Raw genomic sequence first — 18,582 nt, forward strand, 5'->3', positions numbered from 1 at the left:
CTCTGCATCCTGAGAGGGCTTAAGAAGCCATTGTAACTGCGGGAGTATCACATAGACTCTGCATCCTCCGAGGGCTTATGAAGCCATGAAAACTGCTGTAGTCTCACATAGACTCTGCATCAGGAGAGGGCTCAAGAAGCCATTGAAACTGCTGGAGTCTCACATAGACTCTGCATCCTGGGAGGGCTTAAGAAGCCAGACTCTGCATCCTGAGGGGGCTTTAGAAGCCATTGAAACTGCTGGAGTCTCACATAGACTCTGCATCCTGAGAGGGGTTAAGAAGCCATTGTAACTGCGGGAGTATAACATAGACTCTGCATCCTCCGAGGGCTTAAGAAGCCATTGAAACTGCTGGGGTCTCACATAGACTCTGCATCCTGAGAGGGCTTAAGAAGCCATTGATACTGCTGTAGTCTCACATAGACTCTGCATCCTGAGAGGGCTTAAGAAGCCATTGTAACTGCGGGAGTATCACATAGACTCTGCATCCTCCGAGGGCTTATGAAGCCATGAAAACTGCTGGAGTCTCACATAGACTCTGCATCATGAGAGGGCTTAAGAAGCCATTGATACTGCTGGAGTCTCACATAGGCTCTGCATCCTGAGAGGGCTTAAGAAGCCATTGAAACTGCTGGAGGCTCACATAGACTGTGCATCCTGAGAGGGCTTTAGAAGCCATTGAAACTGCTGGAGTCTCACATAGACTCTGCACCCTGAAAGGGCTTAAGAAGCCATTGAAACGGCTGAAGCCTCACATAGACTCTGCATCCTCACAGGGTCTAAGAAGCCATTGAAACTGCTGGAGTCTCACATAGACTCTGCATCAGGAGAGGGCTTAAGAAGCCATTGAAACTGCTGGAGTCTCACATAGACTCTGCATCGTGGGAGGGCTTAAGAAGCCAGACTTTGCATTCTGAGAGGGCTTTAGAAGCCATTGAAACTGCTCGAGTCTCACACAGACTCTGCATTCTGAGAGGGCTTAAGAAGCCATTGAAATTGCTGGCGTCTCACATAGACTCTGCATCAGGAGAGGGCTTAATAAGCCACTGAAACTGCTGGAGTCTCACATAGACTCTGCACCCTCCGAGGGCTTAAGAAGCCATTGATAGTGCTGGAGTCTCATATAGACTCTGCATCCTGAGAGGGTTTAAGAAGCCATTGTAACTGCGGGAGTATCACATAGACTCTGCATCCTCCGAGGGTTTAAGAAGCCATAGAAACTGCTGGAGTCTCACATAGACTCTGCATCATGAGCGGGCTTAAGAAGCCATTGATACTGCTGGAGTCTCACATAGACTCTGCATCCTGAGAAGGCTTAAGAAACTATTGAAAAAGCTGGAGTCTCACATAGACTCTGCATCCTGAGAGGGCTTAAGAAGCCATTGAAACTATCTTACATAGGCTCTGCATCCTGAGAGTGCTTCAGAAGCCATTGAAACTGTGGGAGTCTCACATAGACTCTGCATCCCGAGAGGGCTTCAGAAGCCATTGAAACTGCGGGAGTCTCATATAGACTCTGCATCCTGAGAGGGCTTAAGAACCCATTGAAACGGAGGGAGTCTCACATAGACTGTGAATCATGAGAGGGCTTAAGAAGCCATTGAAACTATCTTACATAGGCTCTGCATTCTGAGAGGGCTTAAGAAGCCATTGAAACTGCTGGAGGCTCACATAGACTCTGCTTCCTGAGAGGGATTTAGAAGCCAATGCAACTGCTGGAGTCTCACATAGACTCTGCATCCTGAGAAGGCTTAAGAAGCCATTGAAACTGCTGAAGTCTCACATAGATTCTGCATCCTGAGAGGGCTTAAGAAGCCATTGAAACTGCTGGAGTCTCACATAGACTCTGCATCGTGGGAGGGCTTAAGAAGCCAGACTTTGCATCCCGAGAGGGCTTAAGAAGCCATTGAAACTGCAGGAGTCTCACATAGACTCTGCATCCTGAGAGGGCCTAAGAAGCCATTGAAACCGCGGGAGTCTCACATAGATTCTGCATCCTGAGAGGGCTTAAGAAGCCATTGAAACTGCTGGAGGCTCACATAGACTCGGCATCCCGAGAGGGCTTTAGAAGCCATTGAAACTGCTGGAGTCTCACATAGACTCTGCATCAGGAGAGGGCTTAAGAAGCCACTGAAACTGCTGGAGTCTCACATAGACTCTGCATCAGGAGAGGGCTCAAGAAGCCATTGAAACTGCTGGAGTCTCACATAGACTCTGCATCCTGGGATGGCTTAAGAAGCCAGACTCTGCATCCTGATGGGGCTTTAGAAGCCATTGAAACTGCTGGAGTCTCACATAGACTCTGCATCCTGAGAGGGCTTAAGAAGCCATTGTAACTGTGGGAGTATAACATAGACTCTGCATCCTCCGAGGGCTTAAGAAGCCATTGAAACTGCTGGGGTCTCACATAGACTCTGCATCCTGAGAGGGCTTAAGAAGCCATTGATACTGCTGTAGTCTCACATAGACTCTGCATCCCTAGAGGGCTTAAGAAGCCATTGAAACTGCGGGAGTCTCACATAGACTCTGCATCCTGAGAGGGCCTAAGAAGCCATTGAAACCGCGGGAGTCTCACATAGATTCTGCATCCTGAGAGGGCTTAAGAAGCAATCGATACTGCTGGAGTCTCACATAGACTCTACATCCCGAGAGGGCTTTAGAAGCCATTGAAACTGCTGGAGTCTCACATAGACTCTGCATCCTGAGAGGGCTTAAGAAGCCAGACTCTGCATCCTAAGAGGGCTTAAGAAGCCATTGAAACTGCGGGAGTCTCACATAGACTCTGCATCCTGAGAGGGCCTAAGAAGCCATTGAAACTGCGGCGGTCTCACATAGACTCTGCATCCTGAGAGGGCTTAAGAAGCAATTGATACTGCTGGAGTCTCACATAGACTCTGCATCCTGAGAGGGCTTAAGAAACCATTGAAACTGCTGGAGTCTCACATACACTCTGCATCCTGGGAGGGCTTAAGAAGCCAGACTCTGCATCCTGATGGGGCTTTAGAAGCCATTGAAACTGCTGGAGTCTCACATAGACTCTGCATCCTGAGAGGGCTTAAGAAGCCATTGTAACTGTGGGAGTATAACATAGACTCTGCATCCTCCGAGGGCTTAAGAAGCCATTGAAACTGCTGGGGTCTCACATAGACTCTGCATCCTGAGAGGGCTTAAGAAGCCGTTGATACTGCTGTAGTCTCACATAGACTCTGCATCCTGAGAGGGCTTAAGAAGCCATTGTAACTGCGGGAGTATCACATAGACTCTGCATCCTCCGAGGGCTTATGAAGCCATGAAAACTGCTGTAGTCTCACATAGACTCTGCATCATGAGAGGGCTTAAGAAGCCATTGATACTGCTGGAGTCTCACATAGGCTCTGCATCCTGAGAGGGCTTAAGAAGCCATTGAAACTGCTGGAGTCTCACATAGACTCTGCATCAGGAGAGGGCTTAAGAAGCCACTGAAACTGCTGGAGTCTCACATAGACTCTGCATCCTGGGAGGGCTTAAGAAGCCAGACTCTGCATCCTGAGAGGGCTTAAGAAGCCATTGAAACTGCGGGAGTCTCACATAGACTCTGCATCCTGAGAGGGCCTAAGAAGCCATTGAAACTGCGGGAGTCTCACATATACTCTGCATCCTGAGAGGGCTTAAGAAGCAATTGATACTGCTGGAGTCTCACATAGACTCTGCATCCTGAGAGGGCTTAAGAAACCATTGAAACTGCTGGAGTCTCACATAGACTCTGCATCAGGAGAGGGCTCAAGAAGCCATTGAAACTGCTGGAGTCTCACATAGACTCTGCATCCTGGGAGGGCTTAAGAAGCCAGACTCTGCATCCTGAGGGGGCTTTAGAAGCCATTGAAACTGCTGGAGTCTCACATAGACTCTGCATCCTGAGAGGGGTTAAGAAGCCATTGTAACTGCGGGAGTATAACATAGACTCTGCATCCTCCGAGGGCTTAAGAAGCCATTGAAACTGCTGGGGTCTCACATAGACTCTGCATCCTGAGAGGGCTTAAGAAGCCATTGATACTGCTGTAGTCTCACATAGACTCTGCATCCTGAGAGGGCTTAAGAAGCCATTGTAACTGCGGGAGTATCACATAGACTCTGCATCCTCCGAGGGCTTATGAAGCCATGAAAACTGCTGGAGTCTCACATAGACTCTGCATCATGAGAGGGCTTAAGAAGCCATTGATACTGCTGGAGTCTCACATAGGCTCTGCATCCTGATAGGGCTTAAGAAGCCATTGAAACTGCTGGAGGCTCACATAGACTGTGCATCCTGAGAGGGCTTTAGAAGCCATTGAAACTGCTGGAGTCTCACATAGACTCTGCACCCTGAAAGGGCTTAAGAAGCCATTGAAACGGCTGAAGTCTCACATAGACTCTGCATCCTCACAGGGTCTAAGAAGCCATTGAAACTGCTGGAGTCTCACATAGACTCTGCATCAGGAGAGGGCTTAAGAAGCCATTGAAACTGCTGGAGTCTCACATAGACTCAGCATCCTGAGAGGGCTTAAGAAGCCATTGAAACTGAATCGTGGGAGGGCTTAAGAAGCAAGACTTTGCATTCTGAGAGGGCTTTAGAAGCCATTGAAACTGCTCGAGTCTCACACAGACTCTGCATCCTGAGAGGGCTTCAGAAGCCATTGAAATTGCTGGCGTCTCACATAGACTCTGCATCAGGAGAGGGCTTAATAAGCCACTGAAACTGCTGGAGTCTCACATAGACTCTGCACCCTCCGAGGGCTTAAGAAGCCATTGATACTGCTGGAGTCTCATATAGACTCTGCATCCTGAGAGGGTTTAAGAAGCCATTGTAACTGCGGGAGTATCACATAGACTCTGCATCCTCCGAGGGTTTAAGAAGCCATAGAAACTGCTGGAGTCCCACATAGACTCTGCATCATGAGCGGGCTTAAGAAGCCATTGATACTGCTGGAGTCTCACATAGACTTTGCATCCTGAGAAGGCTTAAGAAACTATTGAAAAAGCTGGAGTCTCACATAGACTCTGCATCCTGAGAGGGCTTAAGAAGCCATTGAAACTATCTTACATAGGCTCTGCATCCTGAGAGGGCTTCAGAAGCCATTGAAACTGAGGGAGTCTCACATAGACTCTACATCCTGAGAGGGCTTCAGAAGCCATTGAAACTGCGGGAGTCTCATATAGACTCTGCATCCTGAGAGGGCTTAAGAACCCATTGAAACGGAGGGAGTCTCACATAGACTGTGAATCATGAGAGGGCTTAAGAAGCCATTGAAACTATCTTACATAGGCTCTGCATTCTGAGAGGGCTTAAGAAGCCATTGAAACTGCTGGAGGCTCACATAGACTCTGCTTCCTGAGAGGGCTTTAGAAGCCAATGCAACTGCTGGAGTCTCACATAGACTCTGCATCCTGAGAAGGCTTAAGAAGCCATTGAAACTGCTGAAGTCTCACATAGATTCTCCATCCTGAGAGGGCTTAAGAAGCCATTGAAACTGCTGGAGTCTCACATAGACTCTGCATCGTGGGAGGGCTTAAGAAGCCAGACTTTGCATCCTGAGAGGGCTTTAGAAGCCATTGAAACTGCTGGAGTCTCACACAGACTCTGCATCCTGAGAGGGCTTAAGAAGCCATTGAAACTGCTGGAGTCTCACATAGATTCTGCATCCTGAGAGGGCTTAAGAAGCCATTGAAAAAGCTGGAGTCTCAAATAGACTTTGCATCCCGAGAGGGCTTAAGAAGCCATTGAAACTGCGGGAGTCTCACATAGACTCTGCATCCTGAGAGGGCCTAAGAAGCCATTGAAACCGCGGGAGTCTCACATAGATTCTGCATCCTGAGAGGGCTTAAGAAGCAATCGATACTGCTGGAGTCTCACATAGACTCTACATCCTGAGAGGGCTTAAGAAGCCATTGAAACTGCTGGAGGCTCACATAGACTCTGCATCCCGAGAGGGCTTTAGAAGCCATTGAAACTGCTGGAGTCTCACATAGACTCTGCATCAGGAGAGGGCTTAAGAAGCCACTGAAACTGCTGGAGTCTCACATAGACTCTGCATCCTGGGAGGGCTTAAGAAGCCAGACTCTGCATCCTGAGAGGGCTTAAGAAGCCATTGAAACTGCGGGAGTCTCACATAGACTCTGCATCCTGAGAGGGCCTAAAAAGCCATTGAAACTGCGGGAGTCTCACATAGACTCTGCATCCTGAGAGGGCTTAAGAAGCAATTGATACTGCTGGAGTCTCACATAGACTCTGCATCCTGAGAGGGCTTAAGAAACCATTGAAACTGCTGGAGTCTCACATAGACTATGCATCAGGAGAGGGCTCAAGAAGCCATTGAAACTGCGGGAGTCTCATATAGACTCTGCATCCTGAGAGGGCCTAAGAAGCCATTGAAACCGCGGGAGTCTCACATAGATTCTGCATCCTGAGAGGGCTTAAGAAGCAATTGATACTGCTGGAGTCTCACATAGACTCTACATCCTGAGAGGGCTTAAGAAGCCATTGAAACTGCTGGAGGCTCACATAGACTCTGCATCCCGAGAGGGCTTTAGAAGCCATTGAAACTGCTGGAGTCTCACATAGACTCTGCATCAGGAGAGGGCTTAAGAAGCCACTGAAACTGCTGGAGTCTCACATAGACTCTGCATCCTGGGAGGGCTTAAGAAGCCAGACTCTGCATCCTGAGAGGGCTTAAGAAGCCATTGAAACTGCGGGAGTCTCACATAGACTCTGCATCCTGAGAGGGCCTAAGAAGCCATTGAAACTGCGGGAGTCTCACATAGACTCTGCATCCTGAGAGGGCTTAAGAAGCAATTGATACTGCTGGAGTCTCACATAGACTCTGCATCCTGAGAGGACTTAAGAGACCATTGAAACTGCTGGAGTCTCACATAGACTATGCATCAGGAGAGGGCTCAAGAAGCCATTGAAACTGCTGGAGTCTCACATAGACTCTGCATCCTGGGAGGGCTTAAGAAGCCAGACTCTGCATCCTGAGGGGGCTTTAGAAGCCATTGAAACTGCTGGAGTCTCACATAGACTCTGCATCCTGAGAGGGGTTAAGAAGCCATTGTAACTGCGGGAGTATAACATAGACTCTGCATCCTCCGAGGGCTTAAGAAGCCATTGAAACTGCTGGGGTCTCACATAGACTCTGCATCCTGAGAGGGCTTAAGAAGCCATTGATACTGCTGTAGTCTCACATAGACTCTGCATCCTGAGAGGGCTTAAGAAGCCATTGTAACTGCGGGAGTATCACATAGACTCTGCATCCTCCGAGGGCTTATGAAGCCATGAAAACTGCTGGAGTCTCACATAGACTCTGCATCATGAGAGGGCTTAAGAAGCCATTGATACTGCTGGAGTCTCACATAGGCTCTGTATCCTGAGAGGGCTTAAGAAGCCATTGAAACTGCTGGAGGCTCACATAGACTCTGCATCCTGAGAGGGCTTAAGAAGCCATTGTAACTGCGGGAGTATCACATAGACTCTGCATCCTCCGAGGGCTTATGAAGCCATGAAAACTGCTGGAGTCTCACATAGACTCTGCATCATGAGAGGGCTTAAGAAGCCATTGATACTGCTGGAGTCTCACATAGGCTCTGTATCCTGAGAGGGCTTTAGAAGCCATTGAAACTGCTGGAGTCTCACATAGACTCTGCATCCTGAAAGGGCTTAAGAAGCCATTGAAACGGCTGAAGTCTCACATAGACTCTGCATCCTCACAGGGTCTAAGAAGCCATTGAAACTGCTGGAGTCTCACATAGACTCTGCATCAGGAGAGGGCTTAAGAAGCCATTGAAACTGCTGGAGTCTCACATAGACTCTGCATCCTGAGAGGGCTTAAGAAGCCATTGAAACTGCTGGAGTCTCACATAGACTCTGCATCATGGGAGGGCTTAAGAAGCCAGACTTTGCATTCTGAGAGGGCTTTAGAAGCCATTGAAACTGCTCGAGTCTCACACAGACTCTGCATCCTGAGAGGGCTGAAGAAGCCATTGAAATTGCTGGCGTCTCACATAGACTCTGCATCAGGAGAGGGCTTAATAAGCCACTGAAACTGCTGGAGTCTCACATAGACTCTGCACCCTCCGAGGGCTTAAGAAGCCATTGATACTGCTGGAGTCTCATATAGACTCTGCATCCTGAGAGGGTTTAAGAAGCCATTGTAACTGCGGGAGTATCACATAGACTCTGCATCCTCCGAGGGTTTAAGAAGCCATAGAAACTGCTGGAGTCTCACATAGACTCTGCATCATGAGCGGGCTTAAGAAGCCATTGATACTGCTGGAGTCTCACATAGACTCTGCATCCTGAGAAGGCTTAAGAAACTATTGAAAAAGCTGGAGTCTCACATAGACTCTGCATCCTGAGAGGGCTTAAGAAGCCATTGAAACTATCTTACATAGGCTTTGCATCCTGAGAGGGCTTCAGAAGCCATTGAAACTGTGGGAGTCTCACATAGACTCTGCATCCCGAGAGGGCTTCAGAAGCCATTGAAACTGCGGGAGTCTCATATAGACTCTGCATCCTGAGAGGGCTTAAGAACCCATTGAAACGGAGGGAGTCTCACATAGACTGTGAATCATGAGAGGGCTTAAGAAGCCATTGAAACTATCTTACATAGGCTCTGCATTCTGAGAGGGCTTAAGAAGCCATTGAAACTGCTGGAGGCTCACATAGACTCTGCTTCCTGAGAGGGATTTAGAAGCCAATGCAACTGCTGGAGTCTCACATAGACTCTGCATCCTGAGAGGGGTTAAGAAGCCATTGTAACTGCGGGAGTATAACATAGACTCTGCATCCTCCGAGGGCTTAAGAAGCCATTGAAACTGCTGGGGTCTCACATAGACTCTGCATCCTGAGAGGGCTTAAGAAGCCATTGATACTGCTGTAGTCTCACATAGACTCTGCATCCTGAGAGGGCTTAAGAAGCCATTGTAACTGCGGGAGTATCACATAGACTCTGCATCCTCCGAGGGCTTATGAAGCCATGAAAACTGCTGGAGTCTCACATAGACTCTGCATCATGAGAGGGCTTAAGAAGCCATTGATACTGCTGGAGTCTCACATAGGCTCTGCATCCTGAGAGGGCTTAAGAAGCCATTGAAACTGCTGGAGGCTCACATAGACTGTGCATCCTGAGAGGGCTTTAGAAGCCATTGAAACTGCTGGAGTCTCACATAGACTCTGCACCCTGAAAGGGCTTAAGAAGCCATTGAAACGGCTGAAGTCTCACATAGACTCTGCATCCTCACAGGGTCTAAGAAGCCATTGAAACTGCTGGAGTCTCACATAGACTCTGCATCAGGAGAGGGCTTAAGAAGCCATTGAAATGCTGGAGTCTCACATAGACTCTGCATCCTGAGAGGGCTTAAGAAGCCATTGAAACTGCTGGAGTCTCACATAGACTCTGCATCGTGGGAGGGCTTAAGAAGCCAGACTTTGCATTCTGAGAGGGCTTTAGAAGCCATTGAAACTGCTCGAGTCTCACACAGACTCTGCATCCTGAGAGGGCTTAAGAAGCCATTGAAATTGCTGGCGTCTCACATAGACTCTGCATCAGGAGAGGGCTTAATAAGCCACTGAAACTGCTGGAGTCTCACATAGACTCTGCACCCTCCGAGGGCTTAAGAAGCCATTGATACTGCTGGAGTCTCATATAGACTCTGCATCCTGAGAGGGTTTAAGAAGCCATTGTAACTGCGGGAGTATCACATAGACTCTGCATCCTCCGAGGGTTTAAGAAGCCATAGAAACTGCTGGAGTCTCACATAGACTCTGCATCATGAGCGGGCTTAAGAAGCCATTGATACTGCTGGAGTCTCACATAGACTCTGCATCCTGAGAAGGCTTAAGAAACTATTGAAAAAGCTGGAGTCTCACATAGACTCTGCATCCTGAGAGGGCTTAAGAAGCCATTGAAACTATCTTACATAGGCTCTGCATCCTGAGAGGGCTTCAGAAGCCATTGAAACTGTGGGAGTCTCACATAGACTCTGCATCCCGAGAGGGCTTCAGAAGCCATTGAAACTGCGGGAGTCTCATATAGACTCTGCATCCTGAGAGGGCTTAAGAACCCATTGAAACGGAGGGAGTCTCACATAGACTGTGAATCATGAGAGGGCTTAAGAAGCCATTGAAACTATCTTACATAGGCTCTGCATTCTGAGAGGGCTTAAGAAGCCATTGAAACTGCTGGAGGCTCACATAGACTCTGCTTCCTGAGAGGGATTTAGAAGCCAATGCAACTGCTGGAGTCTCACATAGACTCTGCATCCTGAGAGGGCTTAAGAAGCAATTGATACTGCTGGAGTCTCACATAGACTCTGCATCCTGAGAGGGCTTAAGAAACCATTGAAACTGCTGGAGTCTCACATAGACTATGCATCAGGAGAGGGCTCAAGAAGCCATTGAAACTGCTGGAGTCTCACATAGACTCTGCATCCTGGGAGGGCTTAAGAAGCCAGACTCTGCATCCTGAGGGGGCTTTAGAAGTCATTGAAACTGCTGGAGTCTCACATAGACTCTGCATCCTGAGAGGGGTTAAGAAGCCATTGTAACTGCGGGAGTATAACATAGACTCTGCATCCTCCGAGGGCTTAAGAAGCCATTGAAACGGCTGGGGTCTTACATAGACTCTGCATCCTGAGAGGGCTTAAGAAGCCATTGATACTGCTGTAGTCTCACATAGACTCTGCATCCTGAGAGGGCTTAAGAAGCCATTGTAACTGCGGGAGTATCACATAGACTCTGCATCCTCCGAGGGCTTATGAAGCCATGAAAACTGCTGGAGTCTCACATAGACTCTGCATCATGAGAGGGCTTAAGAAGCCATTGATACTGCTGGAGTCTCACATAGGCTCTGTATCCTGAGAGGGCTTAAGAAGCCATTGAAACTGCTGGAGGCTCACATAGACTGTGCATCCTGAGAGGGCTTTAGAAGCCATTGAAACTGCTGGAGTCTCACATAGACTCTGCATCCTGAAAGGGCTTAAGAAGCCATTGAAACGGCTGAAGTCTCACATAGACTCTGCATCCTCACAGGGTCTAAGAAGCCATTGAAACTGCTGGAGTCTCACATAGACTCTGCATCAGGAGAGGGCTTAAGAAGCCATTGAAACTGCTGTAGTCTCACATAGACTCTGCATCCTGAGAGGGCTTAAGAAGCCATTGAAACTGCTGGAGTCTCACATAGACTCTGCATCATGGGAGGGCTTAAGAAGCCAGACTTTGCATTCTGAGAGGGCTTTAGAAGCCATTGAAACTGCTCGAGTCTCACACAGACTCTGCATCCTGAGAGGGCTTAAGAAGCCATTGAAATTGCTGGCGTCTCACATAGACTCTGCATCCTGAGAGGGCTTAAGAAGCCATTGAAACTATCTTACATAGGCTCTGCATCCTGAGAGGGCTTCAGAAGCCATTGAAACTGAGGGAGTCTCACATAGACTCTGCATCCTGAGAGGGCTTCAGAAGCCATTGAAACTGCGGGAGTCTCATATAGACTCTGCATCCTGAGAGGGCTTAAGAACCCATTGAAACGGAGGGAGTCTCACATAGACTGTGAATCATGAGAGGGCTTAAGAAGCCATTGAAACTATCTTACATAGGCTCTGCATTCTGAGAGGGCTTAAGAAGCCATTGAAACTGCTGGAGGCTCACAAAGACTCTGCTTCCTGAGAGGGCTTTAGAAGCCAATGAAACTGCTGGAGTCTCACATAGACTCTGCATCCTGAGAAGGCTTAAGAAGACATTGAAACTGCTGAAGTCTCACATAGATTCTGCATCCTGAGAGGGCTTAAGAAGCCATTGATACTGCTGTAGTCTCACCTAGACTCTGCATCCTGAGAGGGCTTAAGAAGCCATTGTAACTGCGGGAGTATCACATAGACTCTGCATCCTCCGAGGGCTTATGAAGCCATGAAAACTGCTGGAGTCTCACATAGACTCTGCATCATGAGAGGGCTTAAGAAGCCACTGATACTGCTGGAGTCTCACATAGGCTCTCCATCCTGAGAGGGCTTAAGAAGCCATTGAAACTGCTGGAGGCTCACATAGACTGTGCATCCTGAGAGGGCTTTAGAAGCCAATGAACCTGCTGGAGTCTCACATAGACTCTGCATCCTGAAAGGGCTTAAGAAGCCATTGAAACTGCTGAAGTCTCACATAGACTCTGCATCCTCACAGGGTCTAAGAAGCCATTGAAACTGCGGGAGTCTCACATAGACTCTGCATCCTGAGAGGGCTTAAGAAGCAATTGATACTGCTGGAGTCTCACATAGACTCTGCATCCTGAGAGGGCTTAAGAAACCATTGAAACTGCTGGAGTCTCACATAGACTCTGCATCAGGAGAGGGCTCAAGAAGCCATTGAAACTGCTGGAGTCTCACATAGACTCTGCATCCTGGGAGGGCTTAAGAAGCCAGACTCTGCATCCTGATGGGGCTTTAGAAGCCATTGAAACTGCTGGAGTCTCACATAGACTCTGCATCCTGAGAGGGCTTAAGAAGCCATTGTAACTGTGGGAGTATAACATAGACTCTGCATCCTCCGAGGGCTTAAGAAGCCATTGAAACTGCTGTGGTCTCACATAGACTCTGCATCCTGAGAGGGCTTAAGAAGCCATTGATACTGCTGTAGTCTCACATAGACTCTGCATCCTGAGAGGGCTTAAGAAGCCATTGTAACTGCGGGAGTATCACATAGACTCTGCATCCTCCGAGGGCTTATGAAGCCATGAAAACTGCTGGAGTCTCACATAGACTCTGCATCATGAGAGGGCTTAAGAAGCCATTGATACTGCTGGAGTCTCACATAGGCTCTGCATCCTGAGAGGGCTTAAGAAGCCATTGAAACTGCTGGAGTCTCACATAGACTCTGCATCAGGAGAGGGCTTAAGAAGCCACTGAAACTGCTGGAGTCTCACATAGACTCTGCATCCTGGGAGGGCTTAAGAAGCCAGACTCTGCATCCTGAGAGGGCTTAAGAAGCCATTGAAACTGCGGGAGTCTCACATAGACTCTGCATCCTGAGAGGGCCTAAGAAGCCATTGAAACTGCGGGAGTCTCACATAGACTCTGCATCCTGAGAGGGCTTAAGAAGCAATTGATACTGCTGGAGTCTCACATAGACTCTGCATCCTGAGAGGGCTCAAGAAGCCATTGAAACTGCTGGAGTCTCACATAGACTCTGCATCCAGGGAGGGCTTAAGAAGCCAGACTCTGCATCCTGAGGGGGCTTTAGAAGCCATTGAAACTGCTGGAGTCTCACATAGACTCTGCATCCTGAGAGGGGTTAAGAAGCCATTGTAACTGCGGGAGTATAACATAGACTCTGCATCCTCCGAGGGCTTAAGAAGCCATTGAAACTGCTGGGGTCTCACATAGACTCTGCATCCTGAGAGGGCTTAAGAAGCCATTGATACTGCTGTAGTCTCACATAGACTCTGCATCCTGAGAGGGCTTAAGAAGCCATTGTAACTGCGGGAGTATCACATAGACTCTGCATCCTCCGAGGGCTTATGAAGCCATGAAAACTGCTGGAGTCTCACATAGACTCTGCATCATGAGAGGGCTTAAGAAGCCATTGATACTGCTGGAGTCTCACATAGGCTCTGCATCCTGAGAGGGCTTAAGAAGCCATTGAAACTGCTGGAGGCTCACATAGACTGTGCATCCTGAGAGGGCTTTAGAAGCCATTGAAACTGCTGGAGTCTCACATAGACTCTGCACCCTGAAAGGGCTTAAGAAGCCATTGAAACGGCTGAAGTCTCACATAGACTCTGCATCCTCACAGGGTCTAAGAAGCCATTGAAACTGCTGGAGTCTCACATAGACTCTGCATCAGGAGAGGGCTTAAGAAGCCATTGAAACTGCTGGAGTCTCACATAGACTCTGCATCCTGAGAGGGCTTAAGAAGCCATTGAAACTGCTGGAGTCTCACATAGACTCTGCATCGTGGGAGGGCTTAAGAAGCCAGACTTTGCATTCTGAGAGGGCTTTAGAAGCCATTGAAACTGCTCGAGTCTCACACAGACTCTGCATCCTGAGAGGGCTTCAGAAGCCATTGAAATTGCTGGCGTCTCACATAGACTCTGCATCAGGAGAGGGCTTAATAAGCCACTGAAACTGCTGGAGTCTCACATAGACTCTGCACCCTCCGAGGGCTTAAGAAGCCATTGATACTGCTGGAGTCTCATATAGACTCTGCATCCTGAGAGGGTTTAAGAAGCCATTGTAACTGCGGGAGTATCACATAGACTCTGCATCCTCCGAGGGTTTAAGAAGCCATAGAAACTGCTGGAGTCCCACATAGACTCTGCATCATGAGCGGGCTTAAGAAGCCATTGATACTGCTGGAGTCTCACATAGACTTTGCATCCTGAGAAGGCTTAAGAAACTATTGAAAAAGCTGGAGTCTCACATAGACTCTGCATCCTGAGAGGGCTTAAGAAGCCATTGAAACTATCTTACATAGGCTCTGCATCCTGAGAGGGCTTCAGAAGCCATTGAAACTGAGGGAGTCTCACATAGACTCTGCATCCTGAGAGGGCTTCAGAAGCCATTGAAACCGCGGGAGTCTCATATAGACTCTGCATCCTGAGAGGGCTTAAGAACCCATTGAAACGGAGGGAGTCTCACATAGACTGTGAATCATGAGAGGGCTTAAGAAGCCATTGAAACTATCTTACATAGGCTCTGCATTCTGAGAGGGCTTAAGAAGCCATTGAAACTGCTGGAGGCTCACATAGACTCTGCTTCCTGAGAGGGCTTTAGAAGCCAATGCAACTGCTGGAGTCTCACATAGACTCTGCATCCTGAGAAGGCTTAAGAAGCCATTGAAACTGCTGAAGTCTCACATAGATTCTGCATCCTGAGAGGGCTTAAGAAGCCATTGAAACTGCTGGAGTCTCACATAGACTCTGCATCGTGGGAGGGCTTAAGAAGTCAGACTTTGCATCCTGAGAGGGCTTTAGAAGCCATTGAAACTGCTGGAGTCTCACACAGACTCTGCATCCTGAGAGGGCTTAAGAAGCCATTGAAACTGCTGGAGTCTCACATAGACTCTGCATCCTGAGAGGGCTTAAGAAGCCATTGAAAAAGCTGGAGTCTCAAATAGACTTTGCATCCCGAGAGGGCTTAAGAAGCCATTGAAACTGCGGGAGTCTCACATAGACTCTGCATCCTGAGAGGGCCTAAGAAGCCATTGAAACCGCGGGAGTCTCACATAGATTCTGCATCCTGAGAGGGCTTAAGAAGCAAACGATACTGCTGGAGTCTCACATAGACTCTACATCCTGAGAGGGCTTAAGAAGCCATTGAAACTGCTGGAGGCTCACATATACTCTGCATCCCGAGAGGGCTTTAGAAGCCATTGAAACTGCTGGAGTCTCACATAGACTCTGCATCCTGGGAGGGCTTAAGAAGCCAGACTCTGCATCCTGAGAGGGCTTAAGAAGCCATTGAAACTGCGGGAGTCTCACATAGACTCTGCATCCTGAGAGGGCCTAAGAAGCCATTGAAACTGCGGGAGTCTCACATAGACTCTGCATCCTGAGAGGGCCTAAGAAGCCATTGAAACTGCGGGAGTCTCACATAGACTCTGCATCCTGAGAGGGCTTAAGAAGCAATTGATACTGCTGGAGTCTCACATAGACTCTGCATCCTGAGAGGGCTTAAGAAACCATTGAAACTGCTGGAGTCTCACATAGACTATGCATCAGGAGAGGGCTCAAGAAGCCATTGAAACTGCTGGAGTCTCACATAGACTCTGCATCCTGGGAGGGCTTAAGAAGCCAGACTCTGCATCCTGAGGGGGCTTTAGAAGCCATTGAAACTGCTGGAGTCTCACATAGACTCTGCATCCTGAGAGGGGTTAAGAAGCCATTGTAACTGCGGGAGTATAACATAGACTCTGCATCCTCCGAGGGTTTAAGAAGCCATTGAAACTGCTGGGGTCTTACATAGACTCTGCATCCTGAGAGGGCTTAAGAAGCCATTGATACTGCTGTAGTCTCACATAGACTCTGCATCCTGAGAGGGCTTAAGAAGCCATTGTAACTGCGGGAGTATCACATAGACTCTGCATCCTCCGAGGGCTTATGAAGCCATGAAAACTGCTGGAGTCTCACATAGACTCTGCATCATGAGAGGGCTTAAGAAGCCATTGATACTGCTGGAGTCTCACATAGGCTCTGTATCCTGAGAGGGCTTAAGAAGCCATTGAAACTGCTGGAGGCTCACATAGACTGTGCATCCTAAGAGGGCTTTAGAAGCCATTGAAACTGCTGGAGTCTCACATAGACTCTGCATCCTCACAGGGTCTAAGAAGCCATTGAAACTGCTGGAGTCTCACATAGACTCTGCATCAGGAGAGGGCTTAAGAAGCCATTGAAACTGCTGGAGTCTCACATAGACTCTGCATCCTGAGAGGGCTTAAGAAGCCATTGAAACTGCTGGAGTCTCACATAGACTCTGCATCATGGGAGGGCTTAAGAAGCCAGACTTTGCATTCTGAGAGGGCTTTAGAAGCCATTGAAACTGCTCGAGTCTCACACAGACTCTGCATCCTGAGAGGGCTTAAGAAGCCATTGAAATTGCTGGCGTCTCACATAGACTCTGCACCCTCCGAGGGCTTAAGAAGCCATTGATACTGCTGGAGTTTCATATAGACTCTGCATCCTGAGAGGGTTTAAGAAGCCATTGTAACTGCGGGAGTATCACATAGACTCTGCATCCTCCGAGGGTTTAAGAAGCCATAGAAACTGCTGGAGTCTCACATAGACTCTGCATCATGAGCGGGCTTAAGAAGCCATTGATACTGCTGGAGTCTCACATAGACTCTGCATCCTGCTAAGGCTTAAGAAACTATTGAAAAAGCTGGAGTCTCACATAGACTCTGCATCCTGAGAGGGCTTAAGAAGCCATTGAAACTATCTTACATAGGCTCTGCATCCTGAGAGGGCTTCAGAAGCCATTGAAACTGAGGGAGTCTCACATAGACTCTGCATCCTGAGAGGGCTTCAGAAGCCATTGAAACTGCGGGAGTCTCATATAGACTCTGCATCCTGAGAGGGCTTAAGAACCCATTGAAACGGAGGGAGTCTCACATAGACTGTGAATCATGAGAGGGCTTAAGAAGCCATTGAAACTATCTTACATAGGCTCTGCATTCTGAGAGGGCTTAAGAAGCCATTGAAACTGCTGGAGGCTCACAAAGACTCTGCTTCCTGAGAGGGCTTTAGAAGCCAATGAAACTGCTGGAGTCTCACATAGACTCTGCATCCTGAGAAGGCTTAAGAAGACATTGAAACTGCTGAAGTCTCACATAGATTCTGCATCCTGAGAGGGCTTAAGAAGCCATTGATACTGCTGTAGTCTCACCTAGACTCTGCATCCTGAGAGGGCTTAAGAAGCCATTGTAACTGCGGGAGTATCACATAGACTCTGCATCCTCCGAGGGCTTATGAAGCCATGAAAACTGCTGGAGTCTCACATAGACTCTGCATCATGAGAGGGCTTAAGAAGCCACTGATACTGCTGGAGTCTCACATAGGCTCTGCATCCTGAGGGGCTTAAGAAGCCATTGAAACTGCTGGAGGCTCACATAGACTGTGCATCCTGAGAGGGCTTTAGAAGCCATTGAAACTGCTGGAGTCTCACATAGACTCTGCATCCTGAAAGGGCTTAAGAAGCCATTGAAACTGCTGAAGTCTCACATAGACTCTGCATCCTCACAGGGTCTAAGAAGCCATTGAAACTGCGGGAGTCTCACATAGACTCTGCATCCTGAGAGGGCCTAAGAAGCCATTGAAACTGCGGGAGTCTCACATAGACTCTGCATCCTGAGAGGGCTTAAGAAGCAATTGATACTGCTGGAGTCTCACATAGACTCTGCATCCTGAGAGGGCTTAAGAAACCATTGAAACTGCTGGAGTCTCACATAGACTATGCATCAGGAGAGGGCTCAAGAAGCCATTGAAACTGCTGGAGTCTCACATAGACTCTGCATCCTGGGAGGGCTTAAGAAGCCAGACTCTGCATCCTGAGGGGGCTTTAGAAGTCATTGAAACTGCTGGAGTCTCACATAGACTCTGCATCCTGAGAGGGGTTAAGAAGCCATTGTAACTGCGGGAGTATAACATAGACTCTGCATCCTCTGAGGGCTTAAGAAGCCATTGAAACGGCTGGGGTCTTACATAGACTCTGCATCCTGAGAGGGCTTAAGAAGCCATTGATACTGCTGTAGTCTCACATAGACTCTGCATCCTGAGAGGGCTTAAGAAGCCATTGTAACTGCGGGAGTATCACATAGACTCTGCATCCTCCGAGGGCTTATGAAGCCATGAAAACTGCTGGAGTCTCACATAGACTCTGCATCATGAGAGGGCTTAAGAAGCCATTGATACTGCTGGAGTCTCACATAGGCTCTGTATCCTGAGAGGGCTTAAGAAGCCATTGAAACTGCTGGAGGCTCACATAGACTGTGCATCCTGAGAGGGCTTTAGAAGCCATTGAAACTGCTGGAGTCTCACATAGACTCTGCATCCTGAAAGGGCTTAAGAAGCCATTGAAACGGCTGAAGTCTCA

Source organism: Ambystoma mexicanum, chromosome 12 (assembly GCF_040938575.1).
Source record: "Ambystoma mexicanum isolate Mex_15411 chromosome 12, UKY_AmexF1_1, whole genome shotgun sequence".
Taxonomy (NCBI): domain Eukaryota; kingdom Metazoa; phylum Chordata; class Amphibia; order Caudata; family Ambystomatidae; genus Ambystoma; species Ambystoma mexicanum.